Raw genomic sequence first — 15,167 nt, forward strand, 5'->3', positions numbered from 1 at the left:
TCAGCTCCTCTCCCTAGGACCGTGCAACTGATAGAAATGAATACGTACTTAGCTTACGCTGCATGCACCCTTGGCCCTGGTCAAGCCAAATTATTTGTCATACTCTGAACACCATCCCACCCACCCCCACCAGTTTCCTTGGCTCTAAGCTTTTCCTATCATCATAGTATAGTGAACAGAAAAAGTATTTGTAAAAAATATTTTCTGGTAGAAGATTATGTGTGGTACAGAATTTGTTGTAAGTGGGTCTGTTCCCATGTTTCCCTTGTTTCCCTAAGCATGGCAATGGACTTGTTATACAGAATATTTTGTATTGAAATTTGTTGTACTGGGTAGTTAAATCTGCCCTCGCAGAATATGGTGTTATGAATTAGCATGCTGTGTTTCTGGTCCAACAGGTTGTGAAATCAAATCTGCTTTTCCAGAGGGCAGGAGGCAGAGATGGCACGGTGAAGATGAAAATAGAGGGAGAGTGTTTAGACGTATTTTTAGGATGGAGGAAGCCAATACAAAAGCAACAAACTGCAATCCTTTACTGTTGAACGGTGACTAAGGAATGAACCTCCAAATCTTGAGTGTCTATGTGGGCCTCTAGGAACTGGTTTCTGGTTTTCAGTGTAAGGAAGTACCCAACTGCTTTTTCTTCATGAAAATCAGCGCTTCCTCTCCAGTCCCTATCCCACTCACCACTGTCTGTCGCCAGGCTTGTCACCGTGTTGGACACCTCCGGGTCACACATCTTCCTCTGCCTTAAAGCCATTTTGTCAAGTCCTGACAATTGTGCAGCCTTCATATTTTGCACACCTAAGTTTCCTTTCTGTGTGCATTGCTATCACCTTAACACTTTTTATTTAGACTGCTGTTTACTTTCTGACCCCCATCCTCCTTGACTTCTCTGCTGCCACAGCTTTACCATCACTGATCTGAATGACCATGTCAGGCTGACAGCTCCAGGTGAATTCCATGCATGTGAGACTGCATGGAATTCTACTCTGAGGGTAAAAAGCATCATAGTTATTTCTGAATTCCCTGCGTTCACCCATTCGTTCCTCCTTCCTTCCCTCCACCTATTCATTTATTCATGTATTCATTCCACAAATACTTACTATGTGCCTGCAATGTGCCAGCATGGGCCTGGAAATAAAACAAGCCTGGTTTCTGCCCCTCCCAGATCTGCTGTCTAGAGTATACCGTTAAGCAGAGTAGCTTAGACAAAGCTGTCATTCAATATATGGTTTTGTTGATGGAATGAAATTGAGTTGAAATTAAAGTATATTTTGAGAATAGTTATAGTCTGAATCCAAATTAAGTTTCCTACTCTTTATGCAGCAGGGAAATCTACCTTGACAGGCTGTTTTCCTTGGAATCCATGCAGTACATTTGATAAGAGTAGGACCGTTATGCCCACTGAAGCTAGGCTGGTCCTCATGGGTCATTTAAATATCGAGATGAAACACTAATGACAGACATCATGTAACATAAAAAGTTTATTTCTGATGTTCATAAATAAGGTCTAGGCTAGTTTCAGATGTACTGATTTCCTTGGTTTCTTTCAGGAAATTGAAGAAGCTATCTTTCAAACGTGAGTGTATGACCAGCCCACCAACATTACTCTTTGATTTTAACTTTGCAGAAGTTGTACTGTTCTTTCTATCGATGGCATCGCTTCCTTCTCTAGATTTGATGCTGCCTCCCACCTGACATCTTGCATCATACCCTCCTGTCTGTCATCTCAAGGATCACCTCTGGGGACCATTCATAGCACAAGACACTGAAACCATCTCTACCAATAGAGAATATTGAAAACTCAACCTTTTGGCTCACTCCTTCATTTGCCTAAAATCCCTTTCCTTGTTCTTAGACCACTGGGCTATTTCCCAACTGCACATACCAGAGAGACATTCACTGACCTTAGAAACAAAGCGTTTTCCATCTCACTCTCTCTAATAGTGGACTACTTTTTCCAGAGCTGAGAAACTCTAAAACATAGCAACCATCTACATTTAGACATGCACAGGTGCTGTCATTTTGACCCTAGTTTTGCAGCTCATATTTTATTGAGGAGGAAAAAGGAAGTCCTGTAGTAATTAATTGAAAATACCTTCTTTGGTCGTGTAAAAGAATTACATGAACATGGCATATTCGAGGGCAAGTCTCACCAAGCCTCGGAAGCTGTGTACTAGTCCCTGGAGCCTTTAGAGGGCAGCAGCGTACCAGCTGACTCCAGGCAGCGTGTCAGGCAAACTCCACACCAGACCAGAACCTTCCTCCTGGTCACCATGCCAAAGGTTGGTTTGCCAAGCTCTCTGGCCGTTTAGCTTCCTTCTTTCTTTTCTGTTTCTCTCTCTCTCCCTCTCTCTCTCTCCTCCCACTTCCCACACTCCCTTTCCCTCTCTCCCTCCCTCCCTCCTCAATGTTAAAATTATACACTCTGATGAAGTCGCCCCTCAACCGGAAAATGAAAGCTCCAATGAAAAAGTTAGACGAGCCAACGACAACAAAGGGAGAAATTGGGAGAAAGGGGAAAGGGGGCTGGTAAGGGGGAAGGATTTAAGAACAAGAAAAGGGCAGATGTTTCGTAAATATATGCAAAGCAAAACTGGGTGTACCCTGAACATTTCCACAGAGAAACAGACCAATCGCTGTGCACTTCCTCCCGCCACACTGGTGGAGCTCTGCTTTCAAAAAAAAAAAGTGTGGCCACAGGCACCTGCCTTTCAACGGTCAGTTCTGACATGCTGACTATCTCCCAGTTATCCAAAGAGAACAAAAACATTTTCATTTCCCCACAGCAAACATTTCTGTTATGAGAAAAAGGCTGCTTCGAGGAGTGGGAAGGCGATTTAAGGTGACGGGCGGTTGAGCTGGCCAGCAGGATCTACTGGTATTTAACTCTCATTGTGCTGGCCATGGCAACAAGTCTGGGGCTGAAACATAGCAGTGAGTAAGGTTGTGGGTGATGTTGGCTCTTTCCTTACTAGACCATATTGTATGTGGCAAGAAATATACATGAAAACATATTGAGGAGATGGTAGGTAATAAGCATGTTAACTGCATGGAAATTAACTAGATTGGTGGCATTTGATGTATAGATTTCACACTTCTTTGCACATATTGCACACATACAGCGATGGCAATGCTCTCTGCGACATATGGAAAATAAATATTTTATCTCTGTGAGCTCTCATCAGTCTCCGGGGGCTGCTGAGGGAGAGTGTTCTCTTCACCAATTTTCTCTCTTCACTGGGCTCCCACCCTCTCCTGCACATTAACATGCCTTCCACTCATCAGCCTGGTTGGGTGGAAAAGAATTAGAACCCCTTTTTAATAAATACTGAGTCACTGGATCATGACAATTTTGACCCCTGCCCCACCTGTCCCACATCTTTTTGGTGTGGTAATCTTTTCCTTGTTCTGCTTCCCAATAATACATGGAAGAGGCTTAGCATAGTATTTGGGGAGGAGGGCACAGCGGAGGTGGTAACAAACCACCTCAGTGGGGGCTGGCAGTAGAACTGAGCTCTACCATCCAGTAGCCGTGTACCTGAGGCAGATTCCTCTGCCTCTCTGGGCCTCAGTTTCCTCATCTGTAAAATGGAAATAATAAACATTCTAGGGCTGCTATGCTATGCAATGCTAAGTCGCTTCAGTCATGTTTGACTCTTTGTGACCCCCTGGACTGTAGCCTGCCAGGCTCCTCTGTCCCTGCAATTCTCCAGGCAAGAATACTGGAGTGGGTTACAATTTCCTTCCCCAGGGGATCTTCCCAACCCAGGGATTGAACCTAGGTCTCTTGTGTTTCCTGCATTGGCAGGCGGGTTCTTTACCACTAGCACCATCTGGGAAGGTGATGTGAAGATTAAATAATTCCTGTTGAGTGATGGGCACAGCGCTGGCACACAGTCAGTGCCCTGGGAGGGTAGCTCTTCCACAGAGTGTCGGTTGTGCAGTTTTAATTTCAGCTGGAAGGAGGCAATTCTTCTATCTTAGTCATCTTTTCAAATATCTAGATTTGGGCAGGGGCAAATGGACTATAATTGTAGCAAAGGCAGAAAGAATGCTAGGATAAGCAGTCTCCTCTTCAACACTTTTTTTCTTTTTTTTTTTATGGTATCACCCTCCTGACACCTTCTTTCTGTTCATGTGTTTGTCATTGCTGCTACTACACCATTAGCTCCTCTTGAAGTTGGGGGTCAAGCAAGCTACACTTGGCCTAGAGAAGCCCATCAAACCTGAGCACTATGGTCTATTCATAGAAACCAACCTTTGGCACTCTAGCTTATCACGTTTTCTTACAGTTTATCCTTTCACCGCTTGGTCTAATGTTCTCAGATCCATTTAAGATGTTTTCATGATTCAAATATTTTATTTCAATTTTTTTAACCTTCTTGGCAAGGTTGATTTACAATGTTTTTCAGTATATTTCTCCCTCACTGTATCAGTCAGGATCTTGGCAAGAAACAGATGGCATACTGAAAGGTTTTAACTGAAGAGAGTTTAATGAAAGGACTGTCTACTGAGGTACAGAGGAGGTTAAAGGACCCTCAAGGGAAGCGAGGCACCGAGGACTAGCGATAGTGCGTGGTTGTTAATCTCAGCTTTAAACTGCTAAGCCCAGGGGGTGAGGAAAGGTATGGAGCTCCCCACGTCCAGTCAGAACTGGAGCTGGGAAGGGGCCTGACTGAGAAGTACCCTGACCGTACTCTCCTGTCTCTTGCTAATGCCTCCTATTGTTGTTGTTGCTCAGTTGTGTCTGACTCTTTGTGACCCCATGGACTGCAGCACGCCAGGCTTCCTTGTCCTTCACCATCTCCTGGAGTTTGCTCAAGCTCATGTCCATTGAGTCAGTGACGCCATTCAATCATCTCATCCTCTGTTACCCGCTTCTCCTCCTGCCTTCAATCTTTCCCAGCATCAGGGTCTTTTCTACGAGTCAGCTCTTTGCATTAGGTGCCAAATTACTGGAGCTTCAGCTTCAGCATTAGTCCTTCCAACAAATATTCAGGGTTGATTTTCTTTAGGATTGACTGGTTTGAACTCCTTGCTGTACAAGGAACTCTCAACAGTCTTCTCCAGCACCACAGTTCGAAAGCATCAATTCTTTGGTGCTCAGCCATCTTCATGGTCCAACTCTCACATCTGTGCATGACTACTGGAAAAGCCATAGCTTTGACTATACAGACCTTTGCTGGCAAAGTGATGTCTCTGCTTTTTAATACACTGTCTAGGTTTGTCATAGATTTTCTTCCAAGGAGCAAACATCTTCTAACTCCTTTTGGCCAAATTCAAAGGTAGCCGGAGAAAAAGGCAGCCTGGGTGTCGTAATCTGGAAACGTGGGTCTCTTGGGCCATGTATCAGGGCAGGGAATGTTCTATGGTTTTGCATGTGTGTCAGGGGTGAGGGAGGGATGAATTAGCAAACTGTGTCTCCCCTCTCCATATCCTTTACCTTTTCTCCCATTATACTTTCTGGAAGGGAAGACACAGCGATAAAATGAAAGCAATTCTCTCTTGGTGTCCAAGTGCCTATTTTGTCTATTTGCAACTTGTGGGGGAAGAAAACTGAACATAAGCTCTGTGAGAGCAGGGATTTAGGTTTGTTTTATTTGCTGCCATGCTTCTGGTCCCTAGAACAGTGCCTGGCACTTGGCAAATACCCAGTAAATTTCAGTTGACTGAGTAAATATACTCATGTCTGCTGCGCCAGACACTATACATATATTATCTCATTTAGTCATCGCAACAATCCAGGTAAGTAGGCAGGTTGCTGAGCCTGGTTGTGCAGCTGTTATGGGAGTAGGTAGGTTTTAAAATCTAACACTTACCTCCTCCCTATCCACCCTTCAAGGCTTGAGACTTCACCCGGGTATTGTAAACACATAGAGAGGGATTCACTTGTAATTAGAACACATTCTTATACCATACAAGGTTTCCCACGTGGTGCTACTTTGTAAAGAATCTGCCTGCCAGTGGAGGAGACTTAAGAGATGTTGGTTCGATCCCTGGGTCGGGAAGATACCCTGGAGGAGGAAATGGCAACTGCAGGCTGCCCGTATTCTTGCAGGGAGAATTCCATGGCCAGAGGAGCCTGGAGGACTGCAGTCCATGGGGTCACAAAGAGTCGGACACGACTGAGCGTCTGAGTGATGTTTATAGCATATTCACCTTATTGAATGAAGGTTTTGCACCAAGCAAGTCTCTCTAAGTTTTTTTATTATTCTTTCTCTTTTACATATGAGGAAGCTGAGCTTAGGAAAAGCAAAGGCTGCAAGAATTAGAACCCAACGTCTCCCTCCTCAAGGTCCCGCAAATCATGAACACAGGCACTGGTGTTCAGCACAGAGGCTCCCTTGTAGGCTTCCTAGGAATTTTTAGGAAACCTTAGGTCCCAATTTCTGTCCTGATTCTATCCAGAATCCTTTCCCTCCCAAAGGATAAACCAGGCTGAGACTCTGAGACCAGCTGTGCCCTTGTGTTTGCGGTACTGTGCTCTGTGATGGAAACAAAGTCGGAAAGCTCTCCAGATGTGGGGATTTCTAAGGCATTCTTCCGCTTGAACTTAAGGGTGACAGTGTTTACACTAGCAAGTTGCTCACATGGGTACAGAATGAGGACCCTCCATTTCTGACCTCTTGTCATGTCTTTAGTCCCCAGTCCCTCCAGCCCATTAGTCCTGTGGATCAGTCTGATAGTTCCGGTCTCCATTCAGGCAGGCCTGATTCTCATCTACACATCCACCACCACCAATTACAATCCAGGTGACTGACAGTGTTAAAGGCAGAAAGCAACGCAGAACAAAACAATCCAAACCCTGACTTCCTCCTCGTTGGGTTTGATTTGTGCCCAGAGTAGCTAAAAACATAGAGAATGTGAATGTGAAAATCCTACCTGAAGCCTGGGAAAAACGTTAGTTTCCTAGGTTTAGCATTTTCCAGTAACAGAGATGTCTGTAAAACACCATCCCGTTACCTACCTCACACCATACAGGAAAACGAGCAAGTACAACCAGCATGAGTTTTTGTTTTAAAATGTATAATTGTTTTGCATGCATAGCCTCTAAATAATTTAAAGTTCTGGCTTTTCTAGTGAAAGAAGGCATATATTTATCTGTTAGTTCTAGCAATGATTAATCAAAATTTGATGTCAGTCTTTCATCAGTATTTCCTGTTGGCATCCAGCTCCTACCCCAACTTACTTCTTCAACTTGACTTGCAGGGGTCATACTTCTCCTATGTAAATGTCTGACTTGAAGGGAACTCAATCGAGTACCCAGAGCCTTGCATCCAGAGGGCACAGCTGACCTGGGCACAATGGTTTAGAGACGTGGCTGAAGGAGCCCACAGACACAAGGGTGGGTGTTGGCCCCTTGGGTAGCAAGGAGACCACAGCATGGGGGCACAGAGAGGCAGCTACATCACAGGTGGACATGAGCACAGAAAACTGGCTCACAAATGTGACCAGGGCAGCGTGAAATGACAAGCTGCAGCGAGATGCAACAGAGCTGCACAGAAGGGCGATGAGAGGCAAACACAGAGGGCTGGAGCTGCCACGGCTTCAGGCCGAGGCACAGATGACCCAGTGGAACAGCACCGGTCCCTGCAAAGTGCGTGCAGCTCAGCTCAGCCATCTGGGAAGCAGGCGTGATGCTGCCCGGGGCTCGCACTGCAGGCTGGAAGCCGAGAACCAGTGTAGGCACCTCAGGACTGAGTCTGGTTACATCACTGCATCCAAGAGATGAAGCCATCTAAAATTTCATCTGCTCTTACAATTGTGAGTGCTTCTTTTTTTAATTAAACAAAGTGAACTGAGAAGCCTTTCACTGGAGGCATAATGTACTCACAGTAGTTTTCAAATAAATGGTGTCACTCTTCAGGTAAATCACTCCAAGGCTTGGGCCTAGTGCAGCTGTTCATTGGGGCAGGGAACACAGAGCGGCTGCATCTGGATCAGACAAGAGACAAACAAAAGTAAGGCTGTCAAAGAAGGAGGCAATGGAGATCACTAGTTCTGAGAGCCAGAACCCTCGGACTTGATTGAGAGTCTGGTTCCGCATTTTGCACAAGAGACCTGGCGAGTCAGGGGAGGGAGATGGAGATGGTGTTGTCCAGGCCCCATTTTCAGCATTTCTACCCAACTGCCTGTCTGGTGTGAGAACGTCAATAGCACCCGCCAGTACAGATGGGGCTGAAGCAGCTGACGTTGGAGCTGACGTTGGTCCTAAGTTGGAGCTGAGGGTGAGGGTAGAGCAGTGGTCCCCAACGTTTTGGCACCAGGGACCAGTTTCGTGAAAGACAATTTTCCAATGGACCAGGGGGAGGGGGATGGTTTCAGGATGATTCAAATGCATTACATTTATTGCTCACTTTATTTCTATTTATTTTTATTTCTGAGCTTCCCTAGTGGCTCAGACGGTAAAGAGTCTGACAGCAATGCAGGAGACCTGTGTTCAATCCCTGGGTCCGGAAGATCCCCTGGAGAGGGGAATGGCAACCCATACCAGTATTCTTGCCTGGAGAATCCCATGAATGGAGGAGCCTGGCGGGCTACAGTCCATGGGGTCCCAAAGAGTTGGACATGACTGAGCGACTAACACTTTCTAACACTCCTTTATTTCTATTATTATTACGTCAGCTCTACCTCAGATCGTCAGGCATCAGATTCTGGAGGTTAGGGACCCCCGGGGAGGGGAAGCGGGGGTGGCGCCCCTCCACCTGGGTATAGCTGACTCCTCCAATGCTCATTTCCCCTGTCTCTCCCTCTTTGTCGCTCCAAGATTCTTGCCTGTCTTACAGATGCCCATGGACCCGAACCTGTTTCTGACCTCTTGCCTTCTTGCCAGCTTTCACTGCAGGCCACTTCCTGCTGCATCCTCTAACCCTGAGAGGTGCAGCCTCAGAGGTTACAGATTGGACTCCCATCTGTCTCAGAGACTCATACCCAGAGGTACTTTTCCCAGGTTTTGGCCCTTTGGTCACCTGGGCCTGATGACCACTTTATTCCGGAAGCTCTCCTCCCTTCTCATCAGGATACGGCACCATCCTGACTTCGCTCCTGCTCTCAGTTCTCTCTTCTCTCTTCTGCTTCCTTCCTTGGCCTCTTCTCTTTCCCCAAATGCAGGATACTCTTCACAAGCTTTGCCTACACACCCACCCTCCATGGCCTCAACAATCACTTCTCCATAGACAACACCCACATGGCTATCTTTAGTTCTCACTTGTCTACAGAGCTCCAGACACTTATTCTAAATAACTGCTGGTTATTGGTTCATTGATTAATTTGTTTGTTTGTTCATTCATTCACTGTTTACATAGACTCTATTAGGCACCTGGAAAAGATGAATAAGATGAGGCCTCTAACTTTGAGAGCTCACATCTCCATCGTACACTTCACAGGCACTTCCAACTCAGAAAGTTTCAAGCAGAATTCATTGCTTTTCCCTCAAAATAAGTGCCTTCTCTAGTCTTCCCATTTCCTGCTATTGGTACCATTTCCTTCCAGTTACTTGTGCCTACAATTGAGGAGTCTTGTTTAATTCCCCTTTTTCTTTCATTTCCCATAACCAATAAGCTGCCAAGTCCTGTGGTTTTTACTCAGGCTGTGAATCAATGCTCACTTTTTATCCCTTTATCACCTGTTGCCTGGACTTCTGTGAGTGCCTCCTACTTGGCTTCCCTTCCTCCAGATTCTCTTTACTTCTTGTTCATCCTTCATACCAGCAATGCATTTACTGTTCTGAAGTACCATTCTAAATACATCATTCTTTTGCTCTTTGCTGGATTAAATGCAGACTTCTCGGCTTGGCATTTAAGGTTTCTACAATATAGCCCCATTCTAATTTCCTTTTCTTTTTTTTTTCTATAGTCCATTCTACATTGCATAAGTTCCATTCCTTCCCATCAGGGTCATGGTCTTTCCTCCCTTTTCCTAACATCTGCATAGAGCTTCCTTAAGGGCAATCCAAATACCATCTCACTTATACGACATTTCCCAAAGCAAAGTGCCCTTTCTTGAATCCTAAAGAACTTTTTGCACCGTTCCCTTTGCACATTCTATGAAAAAGGAAAAGAAAGCGTTAGTTGCTTAGTTATGTCTGACTCTTTGGGTCCCCATGGACCGTAGCCCGCCAGGCTTCTCTGTCCATGGAATTCTCCAGGCAAAAATACTGAAGTGGGTTGCCCTTTCCTCCTCCAGGGGATCTTCCTGACCCAGGGGTCAAACACAGGTCTCTGGCATTGCAGTTGGATTCTTTACAGTCTGAGCCATCAGGAAAGCCCTTACATATCTTATGGACTCTAATATTTATTTGTGTAATATTTCTTCCTGCTTAAGCTTCTTGAAGGCAGAGACCATTTTTACTCTCTTTTACCCCATTGTGTGCAATGCCTTACACACAGCTTAGCACTCGGCGGCTATCTGCTGATCCAAATTTAAAAGGAATAAAGATGCTTTCTTGGAGTCATGGAAGCTGAGACTGAACTGGAAAGACCTTGAAGCTCATCTACTCCAAACCCTCATTTTTCAGATGAGGAAATCAAGGGAACTGAGTTGCTCAATGCCACATCCTTGCTAGTGGCTGAGTAAAGACAACTGATAGAAAAAGTCACAAATCTCTAAATACCTACCAGTGCTTTCTCAGAACAAGTAGGCCCAGCAGACCATCAGCAGTGACCAGACAGAGAGAGTGAGGAGTTGGGGTGCATAATCTGCAAGGATACACTGGTTTCCACAAAATGAAGAACTTTGTTTCCCTTTCTTTAATAAACCAAACTAATAAATGGCTTTTTTATAGTTAAGTGTTTTAAAAATGAGGGTGGATTTAAAGAACAAGGGAGCAAACCCTTCTAATAATACAAGCAGAAACATTTGCGACAATATTGCAAATACCACTGGAGTGATCAACTCAGGGTGAAAAAGCAGAATGAAGAAATTTCTCATGCTTTGGAAAAGCAGTGCATTCAGCTGAAGTTCTAGGTGAGAACAGGCTGCGGTAATTCTACGGTTAAATTCATCTTTCTATAGACACATAGGCTATTGGCAATCCTGCTATTATGCCACACCAATAAATCTTTTCCCACCTAGCTTTGCCCAGTTTTTATCCTATGCTGCTGTTGCTGCTAAGTCACTTCAGTCGTGTCCGACTCTGTGTGACCCCAGAGACGGCAGCCCACCAGGCTCCCCCGTCCCTGGGATTCTCCTGGCAAGAACACTGGAGTGGGTTGCCATTTCCTTCTCCAATGCATGAAAGTGAAAAGTGAAAGTGAAGTTGCTCAGTCGTGTCCGACCCTCAGCGACCCCATGGACTGCAGCCTACCAGGCTCCTCGGTCCATGGGATTTTCCAGGCAAGAGTACTGGAGTGGGGTGCCTTTGTCTTCTCCTTTTATCCTATAGGTTTGTTTAAACGTTTACTTATTTTCCTTTCATTATATCTCCAATCTCCTTGTAGAAAAGGATAGTGACTGCTTCCAAGACTGTTCTAATTTTCGTCCCTTATTCTTCTCTTGTGGTAGAAGAAACATTAACTGTTTAATCTCCTCTCTATCCTCATCCTCAAACAGAATCATTTTCTTTCACCTGATGATGGAAAGCCCAATAAAACATGTCGTGGAGATAGCAGTGTTTCCCTAAGTGAGGAAAACAGACTTTTCCAGGGGATCTCAGTAGTTTTTATGTGTCCAGAAGAACTCAGCTCTTAAGCACTAGCCACCAGTCCTATAAAACTCCATCTGCCTCCCCACGTGAGCATGCTACTCATGTTACTCACTGTTAATCCCAGAGGAAAACTTGGTACTGGTTATCATGTTCTCTTGGCCAATATGGTGGAGCCATGTGAGGTACTGAGAGATCCATTATATATAACACCCCAGGAGCCACATAAACAGCAAATTGGGTTCAAGAGCACCTCACAGTTCTTACTAAATCGTCACATGGCTGGATAGATTATCAACAGGTCACCAGACAGAGCTTCCTTCTCTTTGCTTCCTTGGCAACTATATTAAAATGATAGAGGAAATCATTTGTTGATATGTCTAGTACATTGCAATGAAAAATTACCTGGAAGCATACACATCCATCGTGTAATTACATAAGTGTACATTTTAAATATGTCTAACATTTGATTTAAATTGTGCATATTATAATTAAGTGGAGACACAATCTTTCTGTCCTTTAATCAAACTCCTCTTATCAGCTCCACAGCCTCTTGCTATGAGTTTCCTTTCCTTTTTGGGCAAATTGTCACCTCTCTCCTTCTTATTTCCCCTCTTGCCACAGCACACACCCGAAGGTTTTTAATTAGAACTGCTGCATGGTGTGTCATGTTCTACTGCTTAAGGAGTAGTGATGTTCTAAAAAAGACCCAGGGAAATTGACTACATGAGGTTTCATATTTATCCTTTTTCAATGGCATCCATATCCAATGTACTCAGTTTTTAAGTCAAAAGGTAAGAGGCTGCTGGGGTCTTACATTTCCCCCATAGAAATCCAGCTATTCTCTCTGCCTCTTATATCATCGCTGTAAAAATGAATCTTCTCTGGGAGCCCAGCTGGCAAGGTTCTGGATGGTGTCAGAGGCAGAGGAGACAGTGGGTCATTTCCATTCCAGACCGCTGTACTGTTGATGGCTCTGCAGATCTGTCTCGAAGCCCTTAGAGAGGAGGGCTGTTATATAACATGCTGCCACAGACTGCTGTGAGGAACTTTCTGTGGAGGTCTCATTTTAGTATGACCATTTCCATACCAAATCATTCTAAAATGACAGATGGGACTTCTATGACAAAAGCTTACAAAAAAAAAAAGTGACAATAATTTGTTAGATGTTTAACTGTTGTTAGAGACTGTATGAGGAATTTTTATGTGTAAATCTGTTCTTATTCAATCCTCAGCCGTGATGCAGGTGTTAATATACCCATTTTATAAATGTGGAAAAGTGAGACCCAGAGTCCTCAAATCAACTACTCTAAGATTAGGAAGCTGTGGGTAGTGTGAGACCCACGTCTTACTGACTCTAAATCTGTGCTCTTTTCACTACACAACAACTGCTCCAACACAGCACGAGCACGTTTCTAGTTCCCACTGTGAGTTCAGCACAAGAAAGAGGTTTATGTTGTTTCCATGATGGTTCAGAGTCACTGCAAGACCTGGGGGCAGAGATCTCAGGCGGAGGAACTCTTTCAGAAACGATGACTCCTTTTCTATTTGAAGATGAGGATGCTTTAGGCTGGTTTTCTCAAATGCTGATGAACAAATGAATCACCCAGGATTTCTCATTCAGCATGTCTGGGGATGGAGTCTGTGATTCTACATTTCTACAGGCTCCCAGGTGATGCTGATGACATCAATCTGGGTACCACAGATCCTATGTCTGACACTCACCTTCCTACTGAGGGTCGTTTTCAAAGGAGCAACTCAAGCTGAAAAACTTGGCTACCAGTTCACACAACACGACTAGCTTCTGATTCAGGGCCAGTTTGTCAAGTCATCGGACATTAGGCAGAATTCATGGAGTTTCTGGCAGAGAGCACATTATGGGGAAAAAAAAGAGTTTCTGGATCCCTCAGGGCTTTCCTCCTCCCAACTGGAAATTAAAATGATAATGTCTCTAACATGTAAAATTCCTATTTCTTACATTATTGTTATTTTTAACAATAATTATCTGGTAATAATTCAAATAACACCTTTCCTCTGAGAAATTCAATGAGCTTTACTAACCTTAATTGTCTAACAGCAATTCCCAGGTGTAGATAGAGCTGTCTCAAAGATCACAGTATATTTAAAATTGTCCCACTTCCCTCCTTTCTTCGCCCCAAATGTAGTGGTGAATTAGTGGCAGTTCAGTTCAGTTCAGTTCAGTCGCTCAGTCGTGTCCGACTCTTCGCGACCCCATGAATCGCAGCATGCCAGGCCCCCCTGTCCATCACCAACTCCCGGAGTTCACTCAGACTCACGTCGATCGAGTCAGTGATGCCATCCAGCCATCTCATCCTCTGTCGTCCCCTTCTCCTCCTGCCCCCAATCTCTCCCAGCATCAGAGTCTTTTCCAGTGAGTCAACTCTTCTCATGAGGTGGCCGAAGTACTGGAGTTTCAGCTTCAGCATCATTCCCTTCAAAGAAATCCCAGGGCTGATCTCCTTCAGAATGGACTGGTTGGATCTCCTTGCAGTCCAAGGGACTCTCAAGAGTCTTCTCCAACACCACAGTTCAAAAGCATCAATTCTTCGGGGCTCAGCCTTCTTCACAGTCCGACTCTCACATCCATACATGACCACAGGAAAAACCATAGCCTTGACTAGACGAAACTTTGTTGGCAAAGCAATGTCTCTGCTTTTGAATATGCTATCTAGGTTGGTCATAACTTTCCTTCCAAGGAGTAAGCATCTTTTAATTTCATGGCTGCAGTCACCATCTGCAGTGATTTTGGAGCCCCCAAAAATAAAGTCTGACACTGTTTCCACTGTTTCCCCATCTATTTCCCATGAAGTGATGGGACCGGATGCCATGATCTTTGTTTTCTGAATGTTGAGCTTTAAGCCAACTTTTTCACTCTCCTCTTTCACTTTCATCAGGAGGCTTTTGAGTTCCTCTTCACTTTCTGCCATAAGGGTGGTGTCATCTGCATATCTGAGGTTATTGATATTTCTCCTGGCAATCTTGATTCCAGCTTGTGCTTCTTCCAGCCCAGCGTTTCTCATGATGTACTCTGCATATAAGTTAAATAAGCAGGGTTACAGTATACAGCCTTGACGTACTCCTTTTCCTATCTGGAACCAGTCTGTTGTTCCATGTCCAGTTCTAACTGTTGCTTCCTGACCTGCATACAGATTCCTCAAGAGGCAGGTCAGGTGGTCTGGTATTGCCATCTCTTGAAGAATTTTCCACAGTTTCTTGTGATCCACACAGTCAAAGGCTTTGGCATAGTCAATAAAGCAGAAAGAGATGTTTTTCTGGAACTCTCTTGCTTTTTCCATGATCCAGCGGATGTTGGCAATTTGATCTCTGGTTCCTCTGCCTTTTCTAAAACCAGCTTGAACATCAGGAAGTTCACGGTTCACATATTGCTGAATTAGTGGCAAGGGGTTACTAATTGGCAAAGACCCACTAGCTCCTCATTTGAGTCACAGGAAATTTCATAAGGCAAGGGTAAATCCAAGAAATAATCAGCAGAAAGGTG

At 44.6% G+C, this 15,167-nt stretch overlaps 1 protein-coding gene across 31 annotated transcripts in view; it reads right to left on the reverse strand.

The window, feature by feature from the left end:
* ZBTB20 (zinc finger and BTB domain containing 20) overlaps positions 1 to 15,167 on the reverse strand; it is an 865,400-nt gene that overhangs the window by 69,891 nt on the left and 780,342 nt on the right. For all 31 annotated transcript variants that reach the window (XR_011464022.1, XR_011464033.1, XM_070369724.1 and 28 more), the window contains one exon: positions 7,841 to 7,941. The gene's annotated coding sequence lies outside the window, so the exon portion shown is untranslated. The remainder of the gene's footprint in view (positions 1 to 7,840; positions 7,942 to 15,167) is intronic.

The sequence above is a fragment of the Bos mutus genome, chromosome 1, assembly GCF_027580195.1.
Source record: "Bos mutus isolate GX-2022 chromosome 1, NWIPB_WYAK_1.1, whole genome shotgun sequence".
Lineage (NCBI taxonomy): Eukaryota > Metazoa > Chordata > Mammalia > Artiodactyla > Bovidae > Bos > Bos mutus.